General features: G+C 40.1%; 1 pseudogene; it reads right to left on the reverse strand.

Annotated features, from left to right (window-relative positions):
- Positions 1-738: 738 nt before the first annotated feature.
- LOC125360213 lies at positions 739-11,375 on the reverse strand (annotated as a pseudogene).
- Between the last annotated feature and the right edge of the window lie 309 nt (positions 11,376-11,684).

Raw genomic sequence — 11,684 nt, forward strand, 5'->3', positions numbered from 1 at the left:
AGGGCCACTTTATCACTTGAGTGAGGTCCCTATCTGGGATATGTTATTCTGAGAACTTGAGGCATGGAGGGAGGAAGTTAGGTCATTGGATGTCTGCTTTTGAAGGAGATGGTAGGATCTTGATCTCTCCTCTTTCCCCTTTTGCTCCCTGGCTTGTGATTTAAGTGGCTTTGTTGCTCTTTGCACCTCTACCATGAGATGCTGCCTCCCACAAAGCAAGGAGGTCAACTGATCATGGACTAAATTCTCCAAACTTTATGCCTAGAAGTCATCTCTCTCAGATATTTTGTTACAATGATGAAAAGTTGACTAGCATTCTTTCCTTGTCCTTTGACACATGTTCATCATGACTAATGGAGGCTACTTCCAGAAGCCTAGAGACAAAGTTAGAAAATATTATTCAACCCTTCTCTCAACATGGTTTTGGTGACTTCTATTATTTGTATGAAGCCATGTGTGATTCTGAAAGAGTTGAGGGAACAATTTGTCTTCTTAATTCTGTATTTGATTGTTATTAAATAAATCTTTACTTATTACATAAACAGTCTATTATACAGTCTGGATTTATTAAATATTTTTCCACTTTCTCAAACTTTATTAAAAGAAACAAAGCAATGGTGTGAATCTCTCTATAGCAATTTCCCAGGATTCCTCCCTAGAAAATGTGGCATTCGATTTCCAAACACATGCTGGAAGTATACATGCTAAGAAGGTTAAGAAGCTAAAATCTTGAAGTGTTCATCTTCCAACTTTCCCTGGTCTATGGACTGTCTTTGAATCAGCAATCATTGCCTGAACAGCTACTATAGCTTCATTAATTTTTGTCTGTAGCTCTCTGAGCTCTTCTATATGCAGCAGTCGCAGAATCTGAGCAGCTTCATTAAGAACTGCATCTCCTGTGTCAAAATCAAGAATATGTTTGTGTAAAGCAAAAGAAAATTCTTCTTTTGTTTGATTTGCTTTAGCAAGTGCATCCTGTGTTAGGCTCTACTGAACCAAAATGTGAACTGCCTTAAGCATTACCAGGTAATCATCATGACGCTGAATCTGAAGAGGGTTAGCCAAATTACGCCAGCTTTAAAATCAGGTTTATTTAATTCCAAATTGACCAATGGCTCAGCATTTTCAGTTGCATTGTCAGTATATTTTGCATCATCAGCTACTAAGTCCTTGTACTTTTCAGCATTATCTTCATATTCAAGTCAAACAGCTAACCCAAAAGACAGTCAAATGCTTTTTGTTCATCCTGAATCTTTTTTCCCCCAGCTATGGGGCATGAATTCTGGGCCTGAGCACTGTCCCAGAGCTCTTCAGCACAAGGCTAGTGCACTACCACTTGAGCCATAGCACCACTTCCGGTTTTCTGGTGATTAGTTGGAGATAAGAGTCTCACGGACTTTCCTGCCTGGGCTGGCTTTGAACCATGATCCTCAGATCTCAGCCTCCTGAGTAGCTAGGATTGCAGTTTCGAGCCACCAGTGCCTGGCTCAATCCTGAATCTTGAAAGGACAGTTAATATCTGAGGTACTTTCCAAAAAACTTGTGCCAGTCACTGCAGTGGATGTTTCTTAAATTACCTCTATCTTCAATCTTGTAGTGTCTTATTTTTTAGTCTTCAAGCCAGACAATAAAGCTTCTAAATTCTACTTCATCTTTACAGTTGAAGCTGTTGTGGTAATCAACACCTGTCAGCTTATATTGGAACACGGTCCCCACTTCCCATTGTGAGTCCCCCGGGCCTCTATCAGGAGAGGAGAAACAAGGTGGAATGAGTGTATTAAATAATTTTTAAAAGAAGAGATTGAAAAAATGTCCTTGCTGTCAAAGTAGAAGGAAGAAGCGTGTATTTTGGAGCTGATGATGTGGTAGAGGAAATTTACTCATAAATAAAGTCACATTTGGAAAAGACGTGGAGCAGTGTGCTGGCAGGCAAATGCCATGGGCCAGGAAGGGACTGGTAGGTAGCACTAAGAGGCAGCCTTGATTGACAACAGAAATAAAGCATCTGGGGGGCAGTCTAGTTGTTGGAGTGGTTTTTGCCCTCATACCCTAGCAGAGGAAGCAGGGTGGCACAGTTCCAAGGAACCCAGCAAGGTAAACTGGTAACAAGGCAACTGCAAATTCAGACTGACAGGCTGGCAACATTAGGACTTTGCCCTGAAGAATAAGACTTAACCACTGGGCTGAGGTATAGCACAAAAATTTACCAGAAAGAATCTCTAAAGCTGTGGCATGTGGGAATACTTTGGAGCCACAGGGCTGTTGGTAAAGAGGCTAAATTGTAGGTAGGTAGTTAGCATGGAAGAGCAGGAGCCCTGGTTCCCAGGTCTGTGGAGCTTTTAGCTGGAAGGTAGCCTGGGCTGGTTTCCATGCTTCCTGTTCCACAGTACAGTTGGCTTGGTCAGTGGGAGGCCTCTGATGTTGGAAAGGAAGCTGGGGCTGCAGGGGAAAAGAGGTGGGCCCCACACAGGCTGTCATGGAAATCGATGCTAACTGTCACACAGACACTGGAGCCATTTGAAGTTGAAGAAAAGCTATGAAGTTACCACCACACTAGGTCTCCATAGCTGTTGTGATCAGATTGTCTTGTAGTGAATGTGAAGTGCCAACACTGGGTCAAAGAAAGATTAGACGAAGTGTCAAACTGCTGAGAGGTAGCAGATTCACTTTAGTCACCAGCTTTGGTTTGGACAGGCCTCTTAACTGCTCTGAAAGGCAGTTTTGTCACCTTCAAAAGTTTATCTGCCTTGCTGTCTTCGCCTCCCCAGTCACCTGTCATGATTTCCTTGTGCCAAATAAGGTGTCAGGGAAGAGGGAAATGAGGAATGATGGCTCTTTGCCTTGTGGAGGCCATAATCTCTCAGAAAAGAAGCAAGGGGAAAAGAAAAGGATTAGACATTGAAGAAGCAGGGCTTACCAGGAGAAAGTTAGGGACTTGGGGTCTGGTCTTGAAGAAGATGGAGGGGAGGGATTGTCTCCTCCTCTTCCCCCTCTGCTTCTTGGCTTGTGATTTAAGTAAGTTTTCTTCTTAATACACCAGACTCGGTGGGTATGAGTGTCTTTAAATGTCTCCAGAAAGTAGGAGAGAAGGCAGTGTTTCTGCTCTCAAAGGTGAGATGAAGTCTCAAGGAGGGAGGGGCTAGATAACTTGTTCAGGATCAGAGCTTTGGTAAATGGTAAGCCATGAGTTAAGCTCATGTCTCTCTGTTCAAATCGCCTGCTGCTCAAAGAAGGAAGAACCAAGACAAACAATGCACCATTGGTGTGTTTGAACACCAGTATCATTCAGAGCTAGGGGAAAGGCAGGCTATGATTCATATGGGTTTAAAAAATGTTGACATAGGAAGAAGAATGGAAAGGGGAAGCATTTAATCAGGAACTTGTGTTGGAATCATTTTTCAAAGGCTGTGGATATTCTGCAATGGGTAACCTCATCTTTTAGCCTTTTCCACCAATGAGTCTGGGGACCTGCAGACCATGAGTACAGTCACCATCCTGGGGAGGTGATATTGTAGACTTCTGAGACAGGATGAAATCAATAATATTATCATTTTGGAGGGAGGACAAGCTAACCAAGCACAAAGTATCAGCAGCATGGACAAGGCAAAGACAGCCTTGGCCTGGAGCAACTGATGTTGATTAAAATGATCATGAAGCAATTAGCTCACATAACAACCGCCTTCTCTAAATATCTACATTCAGGACGAGAGTGAACCACTGCTCCCTGGAGGGCTGGTTCTGCAGGATGTAAAGAATCAAACCAAAGTTTCATCCCATCCTCATTATATAGGGTTAAAAAACATAAAGAATTTTAGCGCTGCATGCAGGACCTTTCAAATGGTGGTTTTGGTACTGGACTTAAATTCTAGAGTCCTTTAGTTAGACTAAAGCAGTCATTAATTTGATGTTAGACTTGGAAATGAACATTGTTGAGGCTCTCCATGCTTGGGGGAGCTATCAGTGTTTTTTTTAAAACTTTTTTTTATTATCAAAGTAATGTACAGAGGGGTTACAGTTATATATGTAAGGCAGTGAGTACATTTCTTATCAAACTTGTTACCTCCTCCTTCTTTTTTCTCCCACCTTCCTCCCCCAGTTCCCTCCCCACCCTCCCCTGAGATGTACACTTGGTTTACAGCATATTGTCTTGTAAGTATTATCAGTGTTTTTTGAACTATGGTTTGGTAGGTTCTTATGATGGGTGGGTGGGTGTGGATGTGTTCCCTTTAAAGAATCAGAATAAAATAATTGATTCTCAGTCCCTCAATTGGCTTATAGTCATCTCCAGGCCATTGGTTCTTTCTCTTTTCTCTGTCTATCCTGGCCTTTAAAGCATGAGGAAGACCTGAGACCTTATAGACGGTATGCACTTCTTTTGATGACTTTCATTCAATAAGGCTATAACTAGCACAAGGTCTTTGCCTGGCATATGATATGAATGTGGTGGGTAATGTGGGATATGAATGTGGGTGTGCACTTGGTTGGCTATGAGTACCCAGAAAACTCATCAAACATTATTCTGAGTGTGCCCTTGAGTTTGTTTCTACATGAAATTAACATCTTGAATCTACAAACTGAATAAAATGGCCTCGTCAGTTGAAACCCTGAATAGAACCAAAAGGTTGATCTTTCTTCAAGTAAACCAGAACATCTACTACTTGATTGACTTCTAATTAGGACATTATTTTATTTCTCTCTGGCTTCATAGCCTGAAACTATACCATTGGCTGTCCTACATATAACTATGTGTGAATTCCTTATAACAAATCACCAACTACCTTTCGAGATAGAGAGATAGATAGATAGATAGATAGATAGATAGATAGATAGATAGATAGATAGATGGATGGATGAACAAACAGATAGGCAGCAATTCTGTTTCTGTCGAGAGCCTTGACTAGCTCAGAGAATACAAGCCCATGTTAAGAAGTGTGTCCCCTTGGATTCCTGATCTGCTACTCTTAGTAATGTTCTATGGGATAAAAAGTCAAATTTTGTCATAAAGTAAGTGGTCTTCAAACTTTGTTTCTTACTACCATCACTTGGGGAATGTTGAAAATTTCCATTTCAAGACTTCAGTCTTGACCAATGCAAACAAAATGTCTTGGATGGTTCTGGGGTTTGGATGACGAATAGGAAGGCTGGGTTCCCAGGGTGATGCTACTGGGAAGTGCTGTGGAACTTTTTCTGGGGATTTCTGGGAAGCTCTTTGGGGCTGTTACCTCAGTATCAGCACAGTTTAATGATTGCCAGGTGATTCTAATGTGCAGAAAAACTTTCTACTGCTATGAAATAGGATTGCTAGGACAGATTGATTCTGATGATTTCAGTACATATCTGAACTGATTTTTTTTAAAGGGTGTTCTGTACTGGGGCTTGAATCCAGGGCCCCATATTTACCACTTTAGCCATGCCTCCAGTCCTGCTTTTGCTGGTTATTTTGGAGATGGAGTCTGGCAAACTTTTCTGCCCAGCTGGCCCCAAACTGCAGTCCTTCAGATTTTACTCTCCTGAGTAGCTAGGATTATAGGTGTGAGCACCAGTGCTATCTCATAATTGAAGCTAGAGTAAAATATCAGAGGAAAAGCTTCATAATTTGGCAATAACGTTGGGCAATGATGATGGTCACTAATTGAGTAGCTGCCACATGCTGGGCTCTAATATAAGGTTTAGAACACATTAGACCTTTAGTCTTATTTTGTGGATGAATTTTTGTGCAGACTCAAACACTGGAACTAGATCTGTCAGAAATAATCACTGCTGCTTCTAACCACTCACTGTGCTATGAGGCATTACCCCTCCCCCCTCACATTGGGAACTGGGGTTCCATGTCATGGTTTCAAGCGTAAGAATGAGATATTTGGGTTCAGTTCAACCCTATTCCTCTATGGAATCTCTCATCACCATGGCTCTGAAACTTTTAAATTTTCCACTTCTCTTTCCAAATGTGCAATTAAGATCTGATTTGTTACTTTATGATGTTAGCTAATTGTTTTATGGTTGCCTTTTTAGAAAGCTTAGGTTTTCCTTGGGACTATGGGCATCTCATTCTTCTTGGATATCCATCCTCTCTTGATATCTTCAATACTAAAGGACACTTAGTAGGGACTTACTAAATGCTTCTGAATTATGCTATGTCTAGCTACAGAGTGCAGTAAAGGAGAATGAGAGTACTGTGTAGCTAAGAACAGTAACACTATTGAATGTGTTGGAGCCCATTGTGGGATCCATCTCATCACTGGCCCATCAGCGACCATCACTTGGGCTTCTTCCTGGGTTAACAAAATCTCTGTTCCTCTGCAATCAAGGCATATGGGCCCAGTTACTGCTCTTAAATATTAGGACAAATGAGTATTAGGTTTGGCATCATATGGGTTTTCATAGTTAGGCAATGGTTGAGTTCCAGGAATGAGTCATTGGGAAGACAGACATTACACAGTTTTGATTTTTCTCCAAAACAAACAAACAAACAAACAAACAAAAAGACTCAATATCATCTGACCATGACAGAAGCCCTTGTGGAGATAATCATACTCTTATTCAGTCCTTTCCTTCTTTGTGTTGGATGGCCCTTGGTCATCCCAGTACCATATGTAGGAAAAGCATCAGTGAAGCAAAGACCAGAGGCCAGTCCTCATCTCTAGCACCCACATAGGATGAGGGAGTCTTCCTTGTTGATCACCTGGATGACAAAATTCAAGCAGTAATACTACATTGTATTCAGTACTCCAACAGACAAGTGTGAAATCCATTTTCTTCTTCCCCAGACATGTATTACTACCTCTGACTCTAGATGTAGTAGAGTTGTGTCAGCAAAGCAAGGACCTGCCTGAAGCCAGGGAAGTTGTCCCACTCCCCACCCACTCTTGCAGGCTCCCAGATTGTGATGGATGCCCAGAGACAGTTTCAGGCTCACACATGTAATCTGAGCTACTCAATTCTGCAAGGATCCAGGGTTCAAGGCTGACTAGGTGGAAAAGTTCACTAGCCTATCTTCAGAATAACTAGCAAAAATCAAAGCTGGAGGCATGGCTCAAATGGTTCTGCATCAGTCGTGGCTGATCAAGGAAGCCCTACAAGCCTGCATGAGACCCTGAGCTCAAACCTCAATACCACATGAAAAGGACTGCTTAGAATTCACAGTTTCATGTTGACAAATTCTTTTCTCACAGCTAGACATTTTTGTCTTTCCTTTGTCACACAGGGTTTGTGTTTGTGTGTGTGTATATGTGTATATACATATATAGATACATGAGTTGATGTGTGTGTGACATGTGTTGTCTGTGTGTGAGTGTGTGATACTGTTTGGGGTTCTCTCTGCATTCTCCTCCTCCTTCCTTCTTCTTCCCCCTTCCCATTCTGCTCCTCTTCCTCCTCCATGAACACGATCAAGGATCCAGAGCATAAGCTCCCTTCCCTTTGACTTACTGACTTCATCAACAATATATTATTGAACATATTTGATGATTTTACTATGATTTCTGATGGAGGCACTGGATCCTGCCTCAGTTCTCCTAAGTTCAGAATTGTTAGGATGTTCCCATCTTTCACAGCAATTCTGTACTTCTGGCTCACATGACTGGAATGAGCAGAGACATAGTCACAGCAGTGAAGTTGAGCTGAAAAATCCCTCTCCCTTTATAGAGAACATGGAAAGGAAAAGGCAAGAGCCCTTGAGTGAGAGAGGAATACTTACTAAGAATATTACAGTTCTCCTTACTTTTCCTAACTGCTGAGGACCCCAAGGACGCGGGACCTCTGTGCCACTGCCTGGGCCAAGGTTAGCTGGCACATGGGGACAGTCAGCCAGTGTTTGCTGAATGAATCTGGTGGGCTGGAAGGCACAGGGCTCCTTTGAGTGGAAGTTTTATAAATAATAAGGAAAAAAAAAGATTCCCAGAACCATTGTTTCATGTAACAAAAATGTTAAAGCTCAAATATGGTTTTTGTTATTGCTTTATAAAATTATTTGTCTTTATAGATTCCAAGTTTCTATAACAATAAAATAGCTTTGCTATGATCTCATCAGCTTATATAAATAAAAACATGGTTGAGTCAAATGGCATTTGTTTTTCACAAAAGCCTTAAAGTAAAGCAAATGTGTGTGGTACCATGCAAGGGGGAGCTGCCCTGACCAGGGGGAGCTAGGGACAGACAGAACAGCCTTTGTAAGTTCAGAGCAATGCTCTGGGCACCTTTCCTTTTAAAGCCTGAATATGAATTGGACCACCTTCCCTTGCCAGCAATGGTCAGTAACAAAGAAAGAACTCAACGAATAAGAATGGGATTAATCTCCGCTACCCTGGAGTGGAGCAGACCCATTCATTTGTTTTAAACTCAAATCATCACATGATTAATTTATTGCATTATTATTCATTAAAAATGGATTATTGTTCATTGAATCACTAACTGTGATGTCAACTGTCTCCTTCGGAGAAAAGAGGATGCTTGGTATAAACATTGAGGGCTATCCCAGCTCCTCAGCTTCTTCTGCCACACTTCCTTCTGCCCTGCATGCTGGGCTGTAAGGTTCTGGCTTTCTCTCAACCCTCAAATAGGGAAGTTCCTTTCTAACCTCATGGTTTTGCCCTGGCTGTTCTTGTTCAAGTTGGCTATGACCTTCTCAAAATGGCTTTCCTTGAACTTCTCCTCATTGGCCTGCTCAACCCTTCTCAGGTGACACTCTGCCTCACTTTCATCCTAATCCTCAAAGATATGTGACATTAAGATTTTTTTCCTACTTCCCCCACCCATCACTAGATCACAAGCTCAGTGAGAAGCGGGACCTTGTCTTCTGGCTCTTCTGTGTTCTTAACACTTGAAAGAATCCTTGACTCAGAATGGAATCCATAAACGTCTGCTGCATCAATTATTGAAACCACATTTTATTTCACAGAAGCATGGGCAGCATGCTTCCCAGCTTCTTGTCAAACAGGCCACATTGTATGTTTTATTAATTTTTTCTCTTAATGCTGCTTATAGTAAATGTTGTCATCTTAACAGTTTGAAATCTTATGTGTTCCAGTTTAGTCTTCATGGTTTCTTGCTTAGATGACATGACTAGAAAATTCACAGCAGTAATGAAACATTCACATTTTCTTCTAGTGTTTTAATGTATTTCCTTTACTTTTGAATACATTCCCATATTTATATATTTCCCTTCTCCCTAAATAATGGATTTTTTGTCAGTTTAGAAGTGTTAGGCTTTATTGGATTTGCCTTTGAAATGCAATACTACATCTTACTATTTATACATTTTTCTCATCTAAGAATTTGTTTCTTGATTTACTCAAATATTTTGTGTTCTCAGTACTTTTCATTTTCTTCTGAGACTTCATGTTATCTAGAAAATAAAACACCTTTAAAAACATTCACCCTCATCAGTTTGATAATAAAAATTTGAAAACAAAAAAGAAATGAACTTTTAAAATTAAAAAAAATTTTTTTAAAAAAGCATTCACCCTATTTTTCCTATTTCCATGTTTTTTTAAATTTGTTTCTCAGTATCCCACCTATTTTTTTTTTGCATGAATTTGGAGGAGAGTCATAGACAATGTTCTGAAGGTGTTGAGAGATTTCCTATCTGAAAGAATTTCACAATTTGCACAATTGTGCAGTTTTTGGAAAGCAGAAATGAGTGTGTATCATTACAGCCCCCAGATTAAACCATCCACAGAGAGCCATGTGTTTCTTTGTTTCCATGAATGTGTTGACTGACTACAAACATTCATTCTGACCTTACCTTCCAGAGCCACAAGAGGCTTAATTCTGAACACTAGAGGTAAGGCTGCACTTCACGGAGGAGACATAATATCAGTTCAAGTTTAGGATGGTGTTAAACAAGAGTGAGCAAGATTGAGCTGTGGACTTGGGGGCTGTTTTGTTTGGATTCCTGTCTGCTTCATTTACCAGCTTGTCCTCTGGACAAGCTTCATCTGTCACATGGAGACAAAAAATAATCCTCCTTCATGGTTAGCAGAAATAACGAAAGGTGATATGCTCTGCTCAGACTCAGGGCAGCATCTCAGTAAACCCATGACACTCAGCAATGATTGTATGGCCTGAGGGATGCTGAAGTCCCAAGAGTACCCTCCTGTATCTTGTTTCTGCATCTGTATCTGTGGAGTGTTGGACCTATGATAAGTCATTGGGAAAATATTGGTCAAACTGAACCAACCACCTTCTGATTATCTCGGAGTAGAATTTGTACCACTTTAGGATATATGGTTTACTTATGTTTGTTCTTTTAGTTTTATGGGATTATTTTCCCCTTTGGTCATTTGTTTATGTCTCTATTGATTTTTCCACATCTCAATTCCTCTAGACATTATCTGCAATCATCACCCCTGTGGACTTCACTTTATCAAGTTACCATCCTGTCTCTTTTCTACCAGGCTCCTTGGCACGCCCAAACCCACTCCTGTCTGCTTTCATCTACTCTTGCCAGTGGATTTCTTTCCACTTGAGGTCCCGAAAGCCAATGGATGATTTTTTTCAGCCCTACTTTATCTTATTTAGACTGTATAAATTTTCACCGGACTGAAAAATCCCCAAGGAAAACGCTTGTCTTTTATACTCACTGTTATTCCTGAATTCCTGGTGCTTAGAACAGTCTCTATGTACAGTAGATAATAAATAATTTTGAAGGAATAAATTTATATCAATTACACTCTTGGTCATATTCACCTTCTTAAAAATTCTTTCTAAAAGAAATTTTATCATCTTGTTCTATTCAACTATGTATGGGTAGGAATGTACAAATCTTGGTCTCATTTGTCATCACATACAAAAGTATGCCCTCCAAGTTAGCATTTAAAATCAATGATATAATGATATTTTAGGTTCCAACATATTACTTATTTTTTATTTCACATTTTCAATATAATGGTTGACAGAAAATATGCTAATCATTTTAGATATATGCTCAATAGGTAATGACTAAATTGCCTAAAGATATGTAATTTGGGTAGAAATGAAGATGCGGAAGTAATCAATGTGTGTGTGTGTGTGTGCATGTGTGTGTGTGTGTGTGTGGTATGAGAACTTATATACATAAGAGGTCACCTAAGAAACTTCCAAGAGAATTCAATAATCAAACTGAGAAAAGCATCAACAGTAATGTACAAAGAAAGGAAAGAAGGAATTTCCAGAAGTAAGCTAATCCAGATTCAGATATGATATAATTATAAAATAAATGCTAGATTCTGAAAAAGACTGTAGTGTAGCTTACTGATATTTTATACTGTCTAGATGAAAGTAATTTGGATATACTAGGTGAAATAAAACATAGTATTAGCACAAATTCCCACCTATTACACACACAGAGCTCTATTGTTAATCAGTGGTATTCAAATTACCTGAGATGAGTAATCCATTGCAGATTGATCATTTTGTAAAAATTCAATGGAAATACATCACTGTAAAGATTCTTGAACCATCACATTGGACCTTGTACTATTTCATTGCCAGTTATTAGCAAACATTCTGGATCTGTCCCTCATCTAAAGATCATATTTGGAAGCGTGTTCTAGACGGCTATGTCTGTTGAGCTGTAAGTAATGACAGTCCCCTCCTTGTGTCCTGTGTGCCTCCCCTCCTCTCTCTTTTCTTTCCCCCTTAGATAAGACCTTTTATTTCCTGCGTGGATTATTGTGACTGTGAAATAGTCTCACTGCACCCTTATA

Source organism: Perognathus longimembris, chromosome 11 (genome assembly GCF_023159225.1).
Source record: "Perognathus longimembris pacificus isolate PPM17 chromosome 11, ASM2315922v1, whole genome shotgun sequence".
NCBI lineage: Eukaryota > Metazoa > Chordata > Mammalia > Rodentia > Heteromyidae > Perognathus > Perognathus longimembris.